The sequence below is a fragment of the Phyllostomus discolor genome, chromosome 1 (genome assembly GCF_004126475.2).
Source record: "Phyllostomus discolor isolate MPI-MPIP mPhyDis1 chromosome 1, mPhyDis1.pri.v3, whole genome shotgun sequence".
Classification (NCBI taxonomy): Eukaryota; Metazoa; Chordata; class Mammalia; order Chiroptera; family Phyllostomidae; genus Phyllostomus; species Phyllostomus discolor.
In genome coordinates, this window is record NC_040903.2 from 80369473 (window position 1) to 80388691 (window position 19219).

A 19219-nucleotide genomic window follows, 5' to 3' on the forward strand; every position below is an offset into this window, starting at 1 on the left:
AATCCTGTGAAACCTGCTTTGTTTAGAATGCTCTCAATGAAATGATCAGGGTCCAAGCAAGAAGGAAGTGTCTTCCTCAACTTTTTACAGCTCTTTAGCTATCTGGCCCTGACTCAAAATAGGCCCTCAGACTTCTTTGTTATCTATCGTTTTATTTTTACTTCCTGGCAATAATTAATGAGTTTACTTGAATTTCTGTGTAAATGAACCCAATAAAAGTCTGCTGAGGTGGGAGAACAAGGCACTCTCCCCTAGAGAGGGTAGCCTAAATGCTCCCCACTAGAGAGAGTGGCCATTCCATCCCTATTTCCCCGTAGGACCTGGTTGTCTCTGGATATGTTTTTCTCATGTTTCAACAGACCATCTGCAGCGTTCCGAGGTCACTGCAGGCCAGTGGTCATGTCAGGTCAGCATTTATTAAATTAAATAATAGAATTCTGTGGGGAGTCACTAACTGGTACACATTTGACTGAAAAAGTAATTATGTTAAGTTTCCATGAAGATCTATACAAGAATCAAATGCAGAAAAATAGTATGTACCCTTTCCTTGGTTATAAGACAACTAAGTAGTGTTGTAAGCTAAAGCTTGATGAAGTACAAAACACTAAACAAAAGCTTATTATTTTTAAGAAAAAAAGTATGTTTGCTACTTTCTGTTCTCAGCATATATTGCAATTCTTTCTAGTGGAATCAAAACCTCCAGAACCCCATTCAATGTCTTCCAAATCTTGAACTTCCCCTATTTCTGGATAATAAACCTGTTCACAAATGAGCTGTGCAATGCAGTCACCCTTTCAACTTCAAAGTTTCCTTTGCCAAAATTGAACAGTACAACACCAGTATTTCCTCCATAATCTTCATCTATGACACTAGCTGCTACATCTAGGAAGTGTTTTTCAGCCAAGTGAGAACATGGAGCTACTCTTCCATAGCACCCAACAGCACACAACAGCAAGAGAGATCTGAATGTCAGTTTTCACAAGGGCTTTCTCCATAGGTGGCAGTGTGTGAGCATTGGTACTGTACAGATCACAGCCACCTGCTGGTCGCAAGGGTGGCGTGCTCCCAGAGCAGAAGGAAAGGTATCCCTGAACCAGGGTCATCTGCAGGACACTACTGCTTGCTGGAGGAGATGGTGTGTAACTCTTCAGGCCATGGCATGCCAGAGCAGAATGTGGGCACAGGTTGCCACAGAGAAACAGGAAGGCCTGAATCATCTCATTTCAAAAATTACATTCAACTTAGAACAGCTTTTTAAAAAAAGGTTTTATTTATTTATTTTTATACAGAGGGGAGAGGAGGAACATGAAACATCAAAGTGAGGTGGCCTCACATGCGCCCCCTGCTGGGTACCTAGCTCATAACCCATGCATGTGCCCCCAAAGGGAATTCAATCATGGACAGATATAAAAGGGAGACTATTTCTGTAACTCAAAAGACCAAACAGAGATTAACCATCAAGCAACACAGAATAAATCAAGATACTTCATGAACACTGTAAGGAAAAACCAGACAAATGTGCTCTTCAATTTAATGGCAACTGCCATATGGCTCATTACCATTTGAATCGAGTCCCGCAATGTCTTAGGTACTGATCTTAAAACTATCATTTACTTTCCTAATATGTAAAAAAAAAAAAAAAAAAAAAACCTAAAAGGTTCAAGTTTGGAAAATTTATCATATATAAGGAATCACCCTGGAAAAACAGTAAGATGATGACTGACTGAGACTGAGAGATGCTGGAGTCCAAGTCTTTCTCTTAAAGGGCCTGACACAGACTTACACAAACTCACAAGCTCTGACATTCAGCCTTGGGAGAGCAGATTGAAAGGTTCTATGAACATTAAGGGAGGGTCTCAACTGCCTGTCTTCAGGGCTTATGCTGGAGGTGGGGCATTCTCCCACACAGAAGTCATCTGAGGCCATTCTTCCCTGCTGAGCCCTCCCCACAAAAGAGCTTAAGGTATATCTGAATCCCCTCGAACCTGGCTAATGCTGTAGTGATTCCCTCAGTCCTCGTGATTCCCACAGTCATTGCCCCACTCCACTTGAGAATTCACCCAAGCCATACCCAGTAGGTTTTTCCATACAAATGGCCCCTATTGCCTCATGGTGCAGACTCTTCTAAATGTCTCAAAGAGGCTGAATCTGCCCTCTACATGCTCTGTATTGCTCACTCGGTGGCTGTGGGAAAGCAAAAGGACATTTTCTTTCCACATTTTATTGTTTTTCAAGTACAGTTGTCTCTATTTTCCTCATCACTCCCCCACACAGCCATCCCTACTTCCCCACATTGATCCCCACCTTCAGTTTTTTCCAAGTGTCCTTTGTACATCTTCCTGAAAATCCTTGCCCTCTACTCCCATTATCCCTTCCACCTCCCTTCTGGTTACTGTCAGTTCGTTCTTTATGTCCATGTTTCTGGTGACATTTTGCTTGCTTGTTCATTTTGTTGATTTTTTTTTCTTATAGATGAGATCATGTGGTACTTGTCTTTCACCCCCTAGATTATTTCATTACCATAGTGTTCTCCAGATCCATCCACGCTATCCCAAATGTTAGGAGATCCTTTTACCCTAAGAACCCTGACACACCTATTCTAAAGAACCTATGCACACAAATGTTCATAGCAGCAGAATTTACAATTGCCACATGCTGGAAGAAACTTAAGTGCCCACCAGGAAATGAATGGATTAGAAAACTCCAGTACAGGTGCACAAGCACAAGGACATTTTTTAGTGAAACCGAAAAGTAGATTCTGTCAGATTGGAAAGGTGCATTGTCATACAAGAAAACCACAAGAATAAACTTTGTAGGGACTTGTTTGAATTCCCAAGGGGGTTAAAATATGTAAGTATGAAAACATGACACATGTCCCCAGGCTTCCTGGGATTTCTGTGACAAACTGCAAGATCTCAAGCACTTCCTTCATAAACCCTGTTCATGCACAAAAAGAAATAAAAAAAGAGAGACAGAGAAGAAGGCTTAGCATACAAATTCTGAGCAACATGCACAGATTATCTCAGGTCCACAATAGAATACAAGAGGAGTCTGGCCATGGTTACCATCACAATCCCAAAATAGCTTAACTGTATACACTGAACACTCTTTTTAAAGATTGTGTGCATTTATTTTTAGAGAGGGAGGGCTTTAGTGGAAACTGCTAGTAGGATAACAGAGGTCATTGGAGTCAAAACAGAATTCTGAAAGCATGTAGTAGCATAGGATACTGTTGGAGACCAGCTGGCGCTCTATGACAGCAACAGAAATAAGCCTGTGTTTTCAAAATTCTCTCCACTGAAGCACAGCTTCAAAACCACACTGGAAGTTCTGACATCCTCTGATACCTTTGTGTTACTCACTTGTGACATCTGCATCTGCACTCTCACACACCTGGGGGGGTGGATATTGATTTTTTTTTTTCTGGAAACATCCCAGCTCTCCTGCATTTGTTCCAAAATATGACCAGGACTGGCTTCAAAACAACCAGACCTGTCTACAAAATAAACGTTATTATTTTTTTTTCAGATTCCAATTTCTAGTCTTTGTGCTTAGGTAAGAACACTGCAGGAAAAGTAAAATATTCTAGAAGATTATTTTGCAAAGTCCTGTTTTCTGAAACACCTTAATTGTTCTAATAATACATACATTTTCAACAGGTTTTTAAGGACCATAGTTCTTGAAACCTTTATTTTCTACAGGATATAACCTCCAAGTTCTCTCGTGATTATGAACCTGAAAGTCTACCATACAAAGTCAAGTCTGCAAAAGATGCTATATGCAAAAAATCTTGTGGCTGGAGAAGACAATGAGAAGGAAGTCAGCCTCACCCAGGGAGACCAGGTTGCTGTAATTCTCCAACATCACATCTGAGTACAATTTCCACTGAACTGGGTCTAGGCATTCCCACTCTTCCTGAGAGAAATCTATTGATACGTCTTTGAAGGTCAAAGGTTCCTGGAAAAAAGAAAGAGACACATTTATGAAGGAGACACAGCACTGTCCTCAGTGTCATATGGCATGAAATGTGTTAGAAGTGGTTTTCACCTAGGAGATATCCTGCATCATTCAGGAAGGCCATTTTGACCCTCTGACACTCTCTAATGTATTTTGTAACATCAACAAGTGAGGATAATACATGTCTACAATTCCAATGCAAAGACATTACCATTCAGGAAAATAAACTTTAAAATGAAGGAACACACACAAGCATATGTATTATTGAGTATTGTATTTGTATCATCCAGAATCAGCTGTGTATACTTCTCAGCTACAAAAGGCATGGTGAGTTGAAAGTGTAAGTGACTTCTTTAGGTTTCATTCAGGGAACAAATAATGTCATTTTTTAATGCACATTTTGATTTAAGAGTTGTGGGTGAGGCGTGTGTTTACTCATTTTTCAGAATGTCACTTTTTTAAGTATGTTTGATTGATTATTCTGTTACAATTGTCCCATTTTACTCCCCTTTTCCCCATCCATCCTGCAAACCCCTTGCTCTACAATTGCCTGAATATGTTCATGACCATGGGTCATACAAATAAGTTCTATTACTTCTCTATTTCTTATACTATTTTAAATTCTCCCCCCAATATTGTACCCACCATTTATACTTCTTCCCTGTACCTTCTCCCCCATTCTCCCCTGGCCCCTAGCCCACTCTTCACCCTCCATAGGATCTCCATTTCAGTGAATTTATTCCTCTTCTAGTTGTTTGTTTATTGTGTGTTTACTTTGGTTTTGATTTATAGGTTCAGGTGTTAATAGTGTGAATTTATTGTCATTTCACAATTCATATTTTTGACCATGTTCTTTTTCTTAGATTAAGTGCCTTGAGCATTTCATATTAGGGCTTGTTGATGATGATCTCCTTTAACTTGACTTTATCTGGGAAGCAATTTGTTTGCCCTTCCATTCTAAATGATAGCTTTGCTGGTTAAATTAATCTTGGATGTATGTCCCTTCCTTACATGACTTCAAATACTTGTCTCCAGCCCCTACTTGCCTGCAAAGTTTCTTTTGACAAATCAGCTGCCAATGACATGGGAAACCATTTGTAGGTAACACTCCTTTTGTGTTGCTGGGTTTAAGATTATTTCCTTGTCTTTTGCTTTGGGTCATGGAATTGTGATCTGTCTTGGTGTGTTCCTCCTTGGGTGCAACTTCTTTGGGACTCTCAGAGCTTCCTTTACTTGCATGCCTCCTTCCTTCACCAGACATGGTATGTTTCCCTTCATTATTTTTCAAATCAGTTTTTCATTTGGTAGCTTCCTCTACCCCTTCTGGTAACACTATGATTAGAATGTTGGAAGGTTTAAAGTTGTCCCAGAGGTCACTCAGCCTCTCCTCATGTTTTCTATTATTGTTTCTTCCTACTATTCTGGAGGAATGCTTAAGACTCAAAACTGTACTGGAACAAAAATTAAAATGAAAAAAAAGTAAAAAATGAAATACAAACATAATAATAGAAAGAAGTTAGAGCTATTATTTCTTAGTGTTTTATTTCTTTGAAAATGTTTCTGTATCATTTGTGGAGAGCTAGATCTTAACAATTGAAGTACAATTATATACACAGTTATTATATGATTCTTGTAAAATCACCTGAAAATATAAAAAGTGATCATGTAGAGTGTGTCAGCGACATGAGTGTGCAAAATAAGAAAAGTGTACAGTAATACAACCTCACTGATTACATCATTCATGTCAGAAACCAATGATCTCCATGAAATAATTGTAAGTCCTTCATTTCCAAAGCAAACAGAAGTTAAAAAGACAACAAAAGTGTCTGCTTGAAGTGCAATATTTTTTTCATATCCCTCAATAATTCACTGCTACAGTTTCATTAATGATAAAGGAAATCTATTAACTCTTCAATAAAAGAACACCTTTTAACGTGGGCCACTTTCCCAATTAGAGGTGTGTAAGAGACAAACACTCATCGCGGTTTCTCTCTTTCTCTTTCTCTCTTCATTATCCTTTCTAAAAATAAATGAATTAAATTAAAAATGAAAAAATATAAATAGCATACAATACAAGAAAAAATGGGCAGAGGACCTCAAGAGATATTTCTATGAAGAGGACATAAAGATGGACAATAGACATATGAAAAGGTGTTCAGTACCATTCATCATCAGATAAATGCAAATAGAGTTTACAAGGAAATACCACAACACACCTCTCACAATGGCAATGCTCAGTAAATCATCAAAGAATGACTACCAGCAATCATGAGGGCAAAGGAGAACCCTCATGCACTGTTGGTGAGATTATAAAGAAATCGGTGCAGCCACTGAAGAAAACAAGCTGGATGTTCCTCAAATAGTTAGAAACAAGTAGCACAGGACAGCAATTCCATTTGTGGGTGTTATCCAAAGAGTATGAGTACACACATTTCAAATGGCATATACACCTTTATATCAACTGTAGCATTATTTACAATAGTAGAGATGAAGAATAGAATGAAAAATGATTTTATTTTCGTGACAATAGAGGTGTTCCAGGAAAAGTCCAACAATTGTTAGTATAACATAACAAGAAAGGTGTGCTACTCATCAATGTATCCTGGCAGCCAAGGACAGTGGACTGGAATGTGAATGTGTGAAAGGTGACTTCACTGTAGTACTCAGTGGGGGCAGTAGACACTGATGAGTCATCACGTGTACTTTGGAGCTTCATATCGAAAATGACTGGGAGAGTAGAGCCATGGATCTGCATCTGATAAGGTTCAACATTTCTCCATGGACTACTCTGATGGCTCAAAGACTGCCATGATGGGCAACTGGAGAATGTTAACTTCATCACTAGAAGGCACTATTCATGCATCATATCTCATGCAGAGTGTTTTAGTGAAACATCAAATCACCCAGGTCACTCAGCTTCCCTATAGCCCACATTTGGTGCCATACAACTCCTAGTTTTCCCAAAACTAAAATCACCTTTGAAAAGAAAGAGATTTCACACTGTTTATGCCATTCAGGAAAATATGACACGGCAGCTGATGGTACCTGGGAAAACTGTTTAAGGTCCCAAGGTGCCTACTTTGAAACCCAGTGAGGTGTCATTGTCCTATGTGTAGTGTTTCTTGTATCCCTTTCAGTAAATGTTTTTAGTTTTCATAGTATATGTCTGGATACCTTCTGAACAGACCTTGTTTAATGTGAAAAAAAAATATATATATATATCTCAAAACATCTCCTTGTAGCCATGACTCATGGTGTGTTTTTGAAAACATGAGAAAAAAAGACTGCAAATATAACTTTCATGTTATTGAACAATGAAGGAAACATAATGGTATACACTGTACACTTTTTATAGAGATTGTATTTATTTATGTTTAGAGCGGGCGACAGAGAGAGAAAGAGAGAGAAACATCAATGTGTGGTTGCCTCTTGCGCAACCCCTACTGAAGTTCTGGTTCATAACCCATGCATGTGCCCTAGATTTGAATCCAACTGGGGACCCTTTGGCTGGGATGCTGCCACTCTATGTACTGAGACATGCCAGCTAGGTCCACTGAATACTTTTCAAGGCATATATTAACAAACATTGTCTCTCAATTCTTAGTATTAACATTTACACCATGTCTAAAAGTAAACAGTAAGGAATAAAACAAACAAACCGAAAGGCAATGACCATCATGAGGAAAAAAGAGAAGCCATGAGCTGAAAAAAAAAATATTTGTAAGCCCTGACTTGTGTGGCTCAGTGGACTGAGCACCTGCCTTTGAAGCAAAAGGTTGAATCTTGTTAAGTGCATAGCCCTGGGTTGTGTGCCAGATCCCCATTTGGTTGTGTGTGGGAGGTAACTGATCAGTGTGTTTCTTATGTATTGATATTTCTCTCCCTTCTCCATTAGCCATCTCTACAAATAGACAAGTAACTATAAAATGATAGATAAGGAGGTGGTGTCCAGAAGACTCTCCATATTTCATGTCTTTTTCATAATAGATATTAAAAGGGAAAATTTTTAAAAAGTGCACATTCACCTGGCTGGTGTATCTCAGTGGATTGACCATGGGCTGAGAACCAAAGTGTCGCAGGTTTGATTCTGAGTCAGGGCATATGCCTTTGTTGTAGGCCACAGCCCCCATCAAACGGAAATTGATGTTTACCTCTCTCTCTCTCTTACTCCCTCCCTTCCCTCTCTAAAAATAAATACATAAAATCTTAAAAAAAAAAAAAGAAAATGCACATTCAAGCATCATGAAACCCCTATGGGAACGGTCAGAATCCAGATCACTGAGAAGAGCCTATGCTGCTGTGGGTGTGGAACAAACAGGGTTCTCACTCCTTGTTGGTGAAAATGAAAAATGCTACAGCCACTTGTAAAGAGTTTGGAAGTCTTCACACAACTGAATATACAGTTATTATGTAGTCCACAAAGTACGCTCCATAGTATTGAACCAAGGAGCTAAAACGTTTATCTATACAAAAGCCTACAAGGAACTGTTTTTAGAAGCTTCATCCATAAATTCCACAAATTCTAAACAAGAAGGGATCTGTCAATAGGCGAATAGATAAGTAAACTGAATTATATAAAATGAAATCTTGTTTTGTACTAAAGAACTAATATATCAAGACATGAAAAACCTAACCTCATCGAATTAAGACAATTTCATCTGTTTGACCCAGTGCACAGTTGGTTAGAGTCATCTAGACACACAAAGGTAAGGGGTTATATCACCCCAAAAATGCTCAGTTCAAGATTTACGAGAGACATTTGCATACCTGTGTCAACTGAAGCACTATTCACAAAACCCTGGTGGGTAGAAACTACCCACAGGTCTATGGATTAATATATTTAAAAATGTAGTATATATAGCACTGGCTGCTGTGGCTCAGTGGTGATGTGTGGGCCACCAGCCAGCAGTGATCATGGAATGCTGCAGATGGCTCCACGAAAAATGCATGAGAAAAAACATGCATAGAGACAAACTAATTTCTGTGGAGAAGTAGGAACACAATGGCCACCCCTTCTAGTGAGGAGCATGCTGATTTACCGTCCATACCTGCTTTTATTAGGCTCATTTTGCATAATAATTCAGTTAAAGTACAGTACTCATTAGGGGGAAGTAAGGAACCATAGAAAACAAGGAAATCTGAGGGTCTATTTTGAGTTGGGGTAAAAGAACTGTAAGACTTCCTCCTAGGACCCTTCTCATTCAACTGATAGCATTCTAAACAAAGCAGGCTTCACAGTAATTTATATATTCTTTCTTAGGCCTGATCACCCATGGAATCTGCCCTTTTCAGCACAGAGCTGCAACACCCTGTCATTGTTTCAGGCTTAGGTGGAGCACTGGAACTAAGGCAACCAAGAGATAAGGAGATTTTCTCCCAGAAGATGAGAACTCAGGCTATGTCAAAGCTGAGGAGCCAGGGTCCATCACCCCCTTTTGCTGCAGCCTCCAAAGTCCTTCTTTTGGGGGGCCTCCCAAGTGATCATGCCTGTCTTAGGTTGTTCCCCCCTTGGGGAATCTTACCTGTCTTTGGCTAACCGACCAAGCTTTGGGGTTCAGTTATGAATGAAGCAGCAGAAGCAGCATTCCTGCCAGGGAGATAAACTTTTGTCTCCTTGCTGGCTTACAGTTCCAAGGGTGTTCCCTTAGCCTTACCATAGGTGGGGGTTTCAGCTTCTGATACCAGTCAGGGTGGTTCCCGGATGGACTGCTGGCCTATGAACAACAGAGTTGCTGGTTTAATGCCATGTGAAGACTCATCTCTAGGTTGTGGGCCAGGTTCCCTCTAGGGGGCAGATGAGGGGCAAACACAAATTGGTGTTTCCCTATCTTTCTTCTGACCTTCCCCCTCTCTAAAAATAAACAGATACAAACTTTTAAAAAGATAAAAAAATGTAATACACACACACACACACACACACACACACACACACACACGATGGGATACTGCTCTGCCAGGAAATAGAAACCATGTTTTCATCTGACACCACCAAGTCAAACTACATGTTCTGAGTGAAGCACATGAGTCACAAAGACACGGGCTACAGTCCTCCACTTTGATGAGATCTAATGGAGTTCAGCTCAGAGAAAATAAAAGGTAGTGACCTGGTCGTTGGTTTTAAGTAAAATGAGAAAGTGTTTTTTTTTTTTTTTTCATGGATATTGGCACATTTCTGCCAAATGGAGGTTTCCAGAATTCAGATACACAATTAAAGCAGTATACTTAATATGACTTAACTGTACCGTTAGAGATAGGCAAGAAAGTAGATTTTTATTTGCATGGTTTCTTATCCAAATTTAAAATATATATATAAACCTATAACTTGTTTCTTTTTCTTAATGTTTCATTATCTTTTAGTTCAGTTTATGCAATGATCTGTGAAAAAATGCAAATCCATTGTATAAATGGTTTGCTTATCATTTACTTTTTTCTCTTTTTTCAAGGTAATTTACTGATTGGTTGATTGATTGATTGATTCATATTAATGTTGTTCAAGTACAGCCTTCTGCAAGCTTTGCTTACTATTTATGAAGCTATCTAAAAAATAAGCTGCTCAAGGGGGGACACTTAATAAATGACATGACAGTGTTGTGGGGGGAATCAGTTACTGATGGACAGTTGACTGAAAAATTAATCTGGGTTAGGTTACCATTCAGATTTATACAACATTTAAATGCAGAACTACACAAAAATTTACCTGTCCTTGGTCAAGAAGACAACTAAGTATTTTAAAATATATTTTATTGATTATGCTGTTACAGTTGTCCCATTTCCCCCATTTACTCCCCTGCACTCTGCACACCCATCCAACCCACATTCCCCCCTTTTAGTTCATGTCCATGGGTCATACCTATAAGTTCTTTGGCTTTTACTTTTCCCAGACTATTGTTAACCTCACTATATTTTCTACCTACAATCTATGCTACTTATGCCCTTTATTTTTTCCCTGTGTCTGCCTCCCACTCCCCTGTTGAGAACCTTCCATGTCATATTCATTTTTGTGGTCCTGTTCCTGTCTGTTCTAGTTGTTTGCTTAGTTTACTTTTGACTTTGTTTTAGCTGTGGTTGTTAATAAGTGTGAGTTTGCTGTCATTTTACTGTTAATATTCTTTATCTTCTTTGTCTTAGATAAATCCTCTTAACAGTTTATATAATAATGGCTGGTGATGATGAACTTCTTTAACATGACTTTATCTGAGAATCACTTTATCTGTCTTTCCATGTTAAATGAAACCTTTGCTGGATAGAGCAATCTTGGATATAGGTCCTTGCCTTTTTCACTACTTGTATACCGCTTTCCATCCCCTTCTTGCCTCAAAGGTGTCTTTTGAGAAATCAGGTGACGGTCTATTCAGAACTCCTTTGTAGGTAACTATCTCTTCATCTCTTGCTGTTTCTTGGCTTTTCTCCATAATTTTATCTTGGCTAGTGTAATTACGATGTGCCTTGGTGTGTTCCTCCTTGGACTTCTTTTGGACTCTGAGCTTCCTGGACTTCCTGGAAGTCTCTTTCCTTTGCCAGATTGGGGAAGTTATCCATTATTTGTGCAAATAACTTTACCACTTGTTGCTCTTCCTCTTGTCCTTCTGGTACCCCTATAATTAGGATGCTGGAATGTTTAAAGATCTCTTGGACATTCTTAAGCCTCTCCTCATTGTTTTGAATTCTTGTTTCTTAATTCTTTCCTGATTGGATGTTTCTTTCTTCCTTCTCATCCACACTGTGGATCTGAATCCAAGTTTCCTTCCTGTCACTGTTGGTTCCTTGTACATTTTCCTTCATTTCACTTAGTGTAGCTTCATTTTTTTTTCTCTTCTAATTTGTGACCATCTGATTAGCAATGTTTTGTACTGTGCATCTGATAGGTTGGCTATCTCTTTGTCATTTTGTTGTATTTTTTTCTTTTTCTGGAGATTTTATCTTTTTTTTTTTTTTTTTGGTAGGGCCATTTTTTTTTTTTTTTTGTCTTGATGCACCTGTTACATTGTGTGAGGCAGAGCCTTATGTGTTACTCAGGGCAGGGTAACCCATGTTGCTGGGTTGTAACCCTACATGTGGGGAAAGGGTCATAGAGGAAACAATGGCACTTGCTCCACTCTCTGCCACATTTCGGTCACTTCTCCTGCTTCCCACAAGAAAAGTGGGCCCTTCTGGTGCTTATTCCTCTGTGGGTGGTTTTAAATAAGTTCTAGGTCCCTGTGGGTCTCTCTAACAAACTTTCCTGTGAGACTCAGAGTTTCACCCCCTGCTGCCTCAATCCCCACAGGTGTTTTCAATCAGTGGTTTGAGCCTTTATTTTGCTGAGCTTGGACTCTGGGTTGTGGGGTCTGTCCTGGTCCCACTTTGTTTCACCTGGTTTATCTTCTCAAGAATGTGAGACTGCTTGGTCTGCCAGCCACTTCCTTGTCGGCTACCTGCATCCTGTGCACTCATTTTTACAATCTGCTGCCTCGCTGGATCCACCAGCCACCACCTCGTTTGCCCCAGTCCTCTAGCCACCACCTTGCTGCAAGTCCTCTCCATGCTGGCTGCCAGACTCCACCCCTCCTACCAGTCTGGATGAATGTGTCAACTTTGACTCCTTGGTTGTTGGACTTCCATACTCTCCGATTTTATGTCAGTTCTGGTTGTTCTGTTTTTAAATTATCATTGTCCTTCTTCTGGTTGTGAAAGGAGGCACATTGTGTTTACCTCCACCTCCATCTTGGCCATAAGTCCAGAACTAAGTGTTTTTGGAAGCTAAAGCTTGATTAAGCACCAAAACACAAAAACACTAAAAGGTTCTTAGTGTTTTTTTTTTTTTTTTTTTAAAGTATGTTTTGTCATTTTCTGTCCTTGCATAGATTCAGTTCTTTCCATTGGATTCAAAGCCTTTGGAACCCTGTTTGGCATCAATGAAATCTTGAACTTCCTCTATTTCTGGATAATGAACTCATTCACAAATGCGCCCTACAATGTGCTCACCCTTTTGAACTTCAAACTTTCCTTTGCCAAAATTGAACAATACAACACCAATACTTCCTCCATAATCTTCTATGACCTCAGGTGCTACATGTACAAGGTGTTTGGAGATAAGTCAGAACATAGAGTGACATTTCCATAGCACCAGCTAGCCTGAGATGATCTGAATGTCAGTTTTCACAAGGGATTCCCCATAGAAGGCACTGTGTAATCACTGGCATTGTACAGGTCATACCCGAGCACCCATGTGGACACTGTGGTGGGGCAGGTGTATGCTCTGTGACCTAACTAGTGAAGCTGTGCACCGCCCTCCTATGCAGGCTGGGATTGCTAGCTGGGCAATGTATTGGACATCCCTTCAGAGCACAGCATGACAGATAACAACACAGGCACAGGTTGCCACAGAGGGACAGGAAAGCACAGATCGAATCTTGTCAAACATTACATTCAATTTACAAATGCAGTTTTTTTAAAGATTCTATTTATTTATTTTTACACAGAGGGGAGTGGAGGGGACCTCCTCAATTTGAGTTTGCCTCACAGGGGCCCCCTGCTGGGTACCTAGCTCACAACTCAGGTATGTGCCCCAACTGGGAATCAAACCAGGAAACTTTGGTTCCCAAGCCAGCCCTCAAGCCAGGGACCAACACCAGGTGGGGCATATTTAGAAAAGTTTATATCTGACATAGAGAGAATAGAAATTCAGCCATGGACAAATAAAAAATGAAAATTATGTTTGTAACTGAAAGGATCAAGCAGCCACTGGACATTAAAAATGCACAGAAAGAAACAAGATAAGTCCAAACTGAACAATGTAAGGGAAAAAAAAACAGACAAATGCACACTTAAATTTAATGGTGATTGCCATATGGTGATTTATATTTGAATGGCATCCCACAGTGTCTTAAGTACTGATCTTAAAACTATCATTTACTTTCCAAACATGCAGATAAATGCTTAAAAAATCAACCAACATGTTTGGAGAATTTGTCATATAAAAGGAATCATGCTGGAAAACCAGCAGCACAAATAGTTTTTTGAGACTCAGAGATGCTGGAGTCTAAGTCTTTCTCGTAAAGGGCCTGCCACAGACTTACAGGGACTTACAAGCTCTGACCTTCAGCCTTGGGACAGCAGATTGAAAGGTGCTAGGGACATTCAGGGAGGGTCTCAACTGTCTGGCTTCAGGGCTTAGGCATAGGGGCAGCATTCTTCCACACAGAAGTCATCTGAGGCCATTCTTCCCTGCTGAGCCCTCCCCACAACAGACCTAGAGGGCACTGTATCTGAGTCCTCACCTACCTGGCTAATGCTACAGCCCTGTCCTAGTGATTCCCTGAGATTGTGATCCACTCCAGTAGAGAATTCACCCAAACCATATCCAGTGTCTTTTGCATACAAATGGCCCCTCTTGCCTCATGGTGCCCACTCTCCTAAATCTCTCAAACAGGCTGGATCTGCCCTCTGCACGCTCTATACTTCTCACTCAGTGGCACAGGCAAACTAAATTGACATGTTCTTTCCACATTTTTTTATTGTTGTTCAAATGCTGTTGTCTTCATTTTCCTCATCATTCCCCACACACAGCCATCCCTACTTCCCCATATTGATCTTACCCCCCTTTATTTTTTGTATGATTCCTTTATACATGTTTCTGAAAACCCTACCCCTCTTTCCCCCATTATCCCCTCCTATCTGCCCTCTGCTCACTCTCAGTTTGTTCCTTATATCAATATATCTTGTTATATTTTGCCTAATTGTCTATTTTGATTAGTTTCCTCTTAAAGGTGAGATCATATGGTACTTGTCTTTCACTGCCTGGCTTATTTCATTATCATTATGCTGTCCTAAAGGTTGGGAACCCCTTTGACCTTAACAACCCTGACACACACATTTGAAACAAACTATGAGCCCCAATGTTTATAGCAGCACACTTTACAATAGCCCAATGCTGGAAGCAAACTAAGTTCCCATAAGTAAATGAATGGATTAAGAAACTACAGTACAGTTGCACAAGGACATTTTGGAGTCAAACAGAAAAGTAGATTGTCTCTGATTAGGAAGGAACTTTGTGCTACAAGAACATCAGTGAGTCTAAACTTTGTAGGGTCTTCTTTGAAGCCTCCACAGTGTTAAATATTGCATTACACAAAAATGACCCCTGTACCCAGGATTCCTGGGACTTCTACGTCAAATTCCAGGATCTCAACCACTTCCTTCACGAACCCCATTCTTGGCAGAAAAACAAAACTTAGAAGAGAAACGAGGCTCAAAGTCCAATTTCTCAGCAACATGAACAGATTTTCCAAATCCACAAAGCAATGAAAGAGGAGCCAGAAGTTGGTGACCCTAGAGTTCAAAAATAACTTAATTGTATACACTGCATAGGTTTTTTATGGATAGTACTTATTTATTTTTAGAGAGGGAGGGATTTGGCCAAAAGTGCTAATAGGATAACACAGATCAGGGGAGTAATAACAGAATTCTGAAAGCATGTAGGAGCCTGGGGCCACTGATGAAAATCAGATGACCCTCTATGACAGCAACAGAAATAAGCCTGAGCTTTTCAAAATTGTTTCAATTGAAGCACAGCTTCCCAAACCACACTTGAAGGTCTGGTTTGCTCTGTGACCCTTGGGTTTCTCACCTGGGACATCTGCATTTCTATTTCCACCTCCCTGTGGGGGGGGGGCTGATATTGATGTCTTTCTGCAGACATCCCAGCGCTCCTTCATTTGCTCCAAAAATGTGACCACCACAGGCTTAGAAACAACAAGACCTTTGTACAAAGTAAATATTATTATTTTTTATAGATTCCCCAATCTACATTAGATTTCCAATCTACATTGTGCTTACTTAAGAACACTGAAGGAAAATTTAAAAAAAAATTCTAGAAGACCATTTTCCCAAAATCCTGTTTGCTGACAGCACCTTAATTATTTGAACAGCAGGTCAATTTTTCAGACAATGATTTCCTAATTACTATAGTTCTCAAACTCTTTATGTTCTGCATGAAAAAACCTACAAATTCTCCATTGTGAGCATGAATCTGAAAGTCTACCAGAAAAAGTGGAGTCCAAAAAAGATATTAAATAAAGAAAGCAAAGTTCTGTGTGTGGAGAGGGAACTGTGAAGGCAGTCAGCTTCACCCAGGGAGACCAGGTTACTGTAATTCTCCAGGATCACATCCAAGCACAATTTCCGCTGACCTGGGTCCAGACATTCCCATTCCTCCCAAGAGAAATCTACTGACACATCCTTGAAGGTCAAAGGGAGCTAAATAAAAAAAAAAATGAGGCACATTTACCAAGGAGACACAAAAGAGTTCTCACTGTCATCTAACAGGAGAAGTGTTAGAGGTGGTCTTGACCTTACCGAATCATTCAGGAAGGCCACTTTGACTCTCTAACATTCTAATGTATTTTGTAACATCAACAAATGAGGATAGTACATGCCTACAAATCCAATGCAAAGACATTACTTTTCAGGAAACTAAATTTTTAAAATGAAGGAACACACACAGGCATATGGATTGTTGAGTGTTGTCATTGTATCATTCAAAAACAGCTGTGTATACTGCTCAGCTACTAAAGGCATGGTGAGTTGTAAGTTTAAGTAACTACTTTAGGTTTCATTCAGGCAACAAAGATATAGTTGTGTTAAAATGCAGATTGTGCTTTAGTAGTTGTCCTCGAGGCCTGTGTTTTCACATATTTTTACAATCTCACTTGTTTAAGTATGTTTTATTGATTATGCTCTTATAATTGTCCCTTATTTTTGTGCTTTATCCCCCTCTGCCTGCAGCCCCCTTCCCTGCATGCTTCCACCACTAAGTTCATGCCCATGGATCATACAAATAATTCTATGACTGCTCATTTAGTATACTGTTTTGAATTTCCCGTGTATTTTGTACCCAGCATTTATGCTTCTTCTTCCCTGTATCTTTCTCCCCCATTCTTCCCTTGCCGCCGACCTCTATATGATTCACATTTCGGGGATTTTGGTCCTCTTCTAGTTTTTTGCTTAGTTTATTTTTCTCTTGGTTTTGCTTCTATAGTTCCGTTGTTAATGTTGTGAGTTTGCTGCCATTTCATTGTTCATATTTTGATCATCTTCTTTTCCTTAAGTTAAGTGCCTTGAACATTTCACATAAAGTCTTGGTGGTGATGAATTCCTTTAACCTGTCCTTATCTGGGAAGCACTTGATTTGCTCTTCCATTCTAAGTGATAGTTTTGCTGGTTAGGTTAATCTTAGACATAGGTCCCTTCCTTACATGACTTTGAATACTTCTTTCCATTTTCTTCTTGCCTGCAATGTTTCTTTTGACAAATCAGCTGTGAGTATTCTGGGAACCCCTTTGTAGTAACTGTTTTTGTGTTGTTGCTTTTAAGATTCTCTTCTTATCTTTTATCTTGGGCAATGAAATTTGATGTGTCTTGGTGTGTTCCTTCTTGGGTCCCACTTCTTTGAATCTCTGTGAGCTTCCCTTACTTGCATGTCTTTTCCTCCACCGGACTCAGTAAGTTTTTCAAAACAGGTTTCCATTTTGTGCTGTTACTCTTCTCCTTCTGACACCTCGAAAAACAGGATTGGAAAGGTTTCAAGTAGTCCCAGAGCTAACTCAGCCAATCCTCATTTTTTAACCATTTTTTCTTCAGTCTACTCTGGTTGAATGTTTATTTATTCCTTCTGGTCCAAATTATTGATTTGAGTCCCTGTTTCATTCCTTTCCCTGTTGGTACCCTGTATATGATTCTGTATTTCACCTTGCAGAGCCTGCACTTCCTCCTTTATTTTGCAGCTCTACTCAAACGTTTCTGTGACTGTCCTAATTATGAGTGTTGTGAAATCTGCATCTGTTTTGTTGGCTACCTAGAAAGTCCTTAGTTCTTTTAAAAAACAGTTTATTTGTTTTTACAGAGTGAGTTGGGAGGAAGAAAGTGATCAAGAGAAACATCCATGAGTGGTTGCCTGCAGCGTGTGCCATACTGGACCTGGCCAGCAAACCAGGCATGTGCTCTGAATGGGATACGGACTGGTAACACTCTGGTTCACAGGCTGTCACTTCATTCCCTAAGCTACAGAATCCAGGTAACTTTTGCTGGAATGTTGATCTGTTCTTTCATTTGGGCCATATTTCTTTGTCTTGTTTCACCTGTTCCATCCCAAGGGATGGAACCTTAGTTATTTTATCCATGGCAGGACAACCCACTTTGCTGGGTTGTGGTGTTGTTTGACGGGGAGGCGTCAGAGAGGGAACAATCCTGCTAGCTCATCTCTGACCCAGCTTTTACTCAATTCTTCCAATACCATCAAGAAAATTGCCCTTTCTGGTGATGATTCTGTGTTGAGTGGTTTTGTGTACATCCTCGGATAGCATGGGGCCCTGCAACAGAGTCTTCTCCAAGACTCCGAGTTTCTTCCACTCCTGCAACCTTCACAGGTTTTATAGCCACACGTTTTGTGGCTTCAGGTTCCCATGCTGGAACCCTAGATTGCATTGTCTGTCTTCTTTCCCGATTGTTCTCCTGGTTTATGTGGACATGAATGCAATACCACCTGGTCCACCAACTGCCGCCTCACAACCGGAGTCCACCAGCTGCTGCCTCATACACCTGGTGTGCCAGCCGACATCTTCCTACAAATCATCAAAACTCTGACTATCTCTGTCCCTCCTATCAGTCTGGATGAATGTTTCTTCTTCATCTCCTTGGTTGTCCAATTTCCAAACCTGTCAATCTGTCACTTCTGCTGTTTTGTTCTTTTTAAATTGGTTGCTATCCTTTTGTTTGTGCAAGAAAGCCAAGGATGTCTACCTATACCTTCATTTTGGCTGGCAGTGACAAGATAATTCTTCACTAATGAAGCCAAGGTCTCTGTGCCATGTGCCATACTTCTCAATGGCACAAAGAGGAAGGCACAGAAAACAAGTCACACATGATTTGCAGTTGAATGAATTGTATAAAATTTGCATTTCTCAAGATGTAAGAAATACAGCAGCCAGAACTTTATTTGAAAATTTAGTATAGTTACTTTGAGAACAAGATTATTCTTGATATGAGAGTATTTTCTGAAACATGCAGTAAAAGATAACCTTTTTGTTTTACTCAAAATTTGAGCTACGATTTTCAAGGAAACATAGCCAAATACACCTACAGACTTCATGGATGTTCACTGCTCTTTTTCTAATTGAGAAGAATGAAAACACCTTAAAATAGTAAAAAGACAAAGTAACTCAATTGTTAACATTTTATGCATACAGTCACACATACTTCTACATGTGGAAACTTGGTAGAAATG

At 39.8% G+C, this 19219-nt stretch overlaps 1 pseudogene; it reads right to left on the minus strand.

Moving 5' to 3' along the window:
- Positions 1-659: 659 nt before the first annotated feature.
- LOC114491956 lies at positions 660-1161 on the minus strand (annotated as a pseudogene).
- Between the last annotated feature and the right edge of the window lie 18058 nt (positions 1162-19219).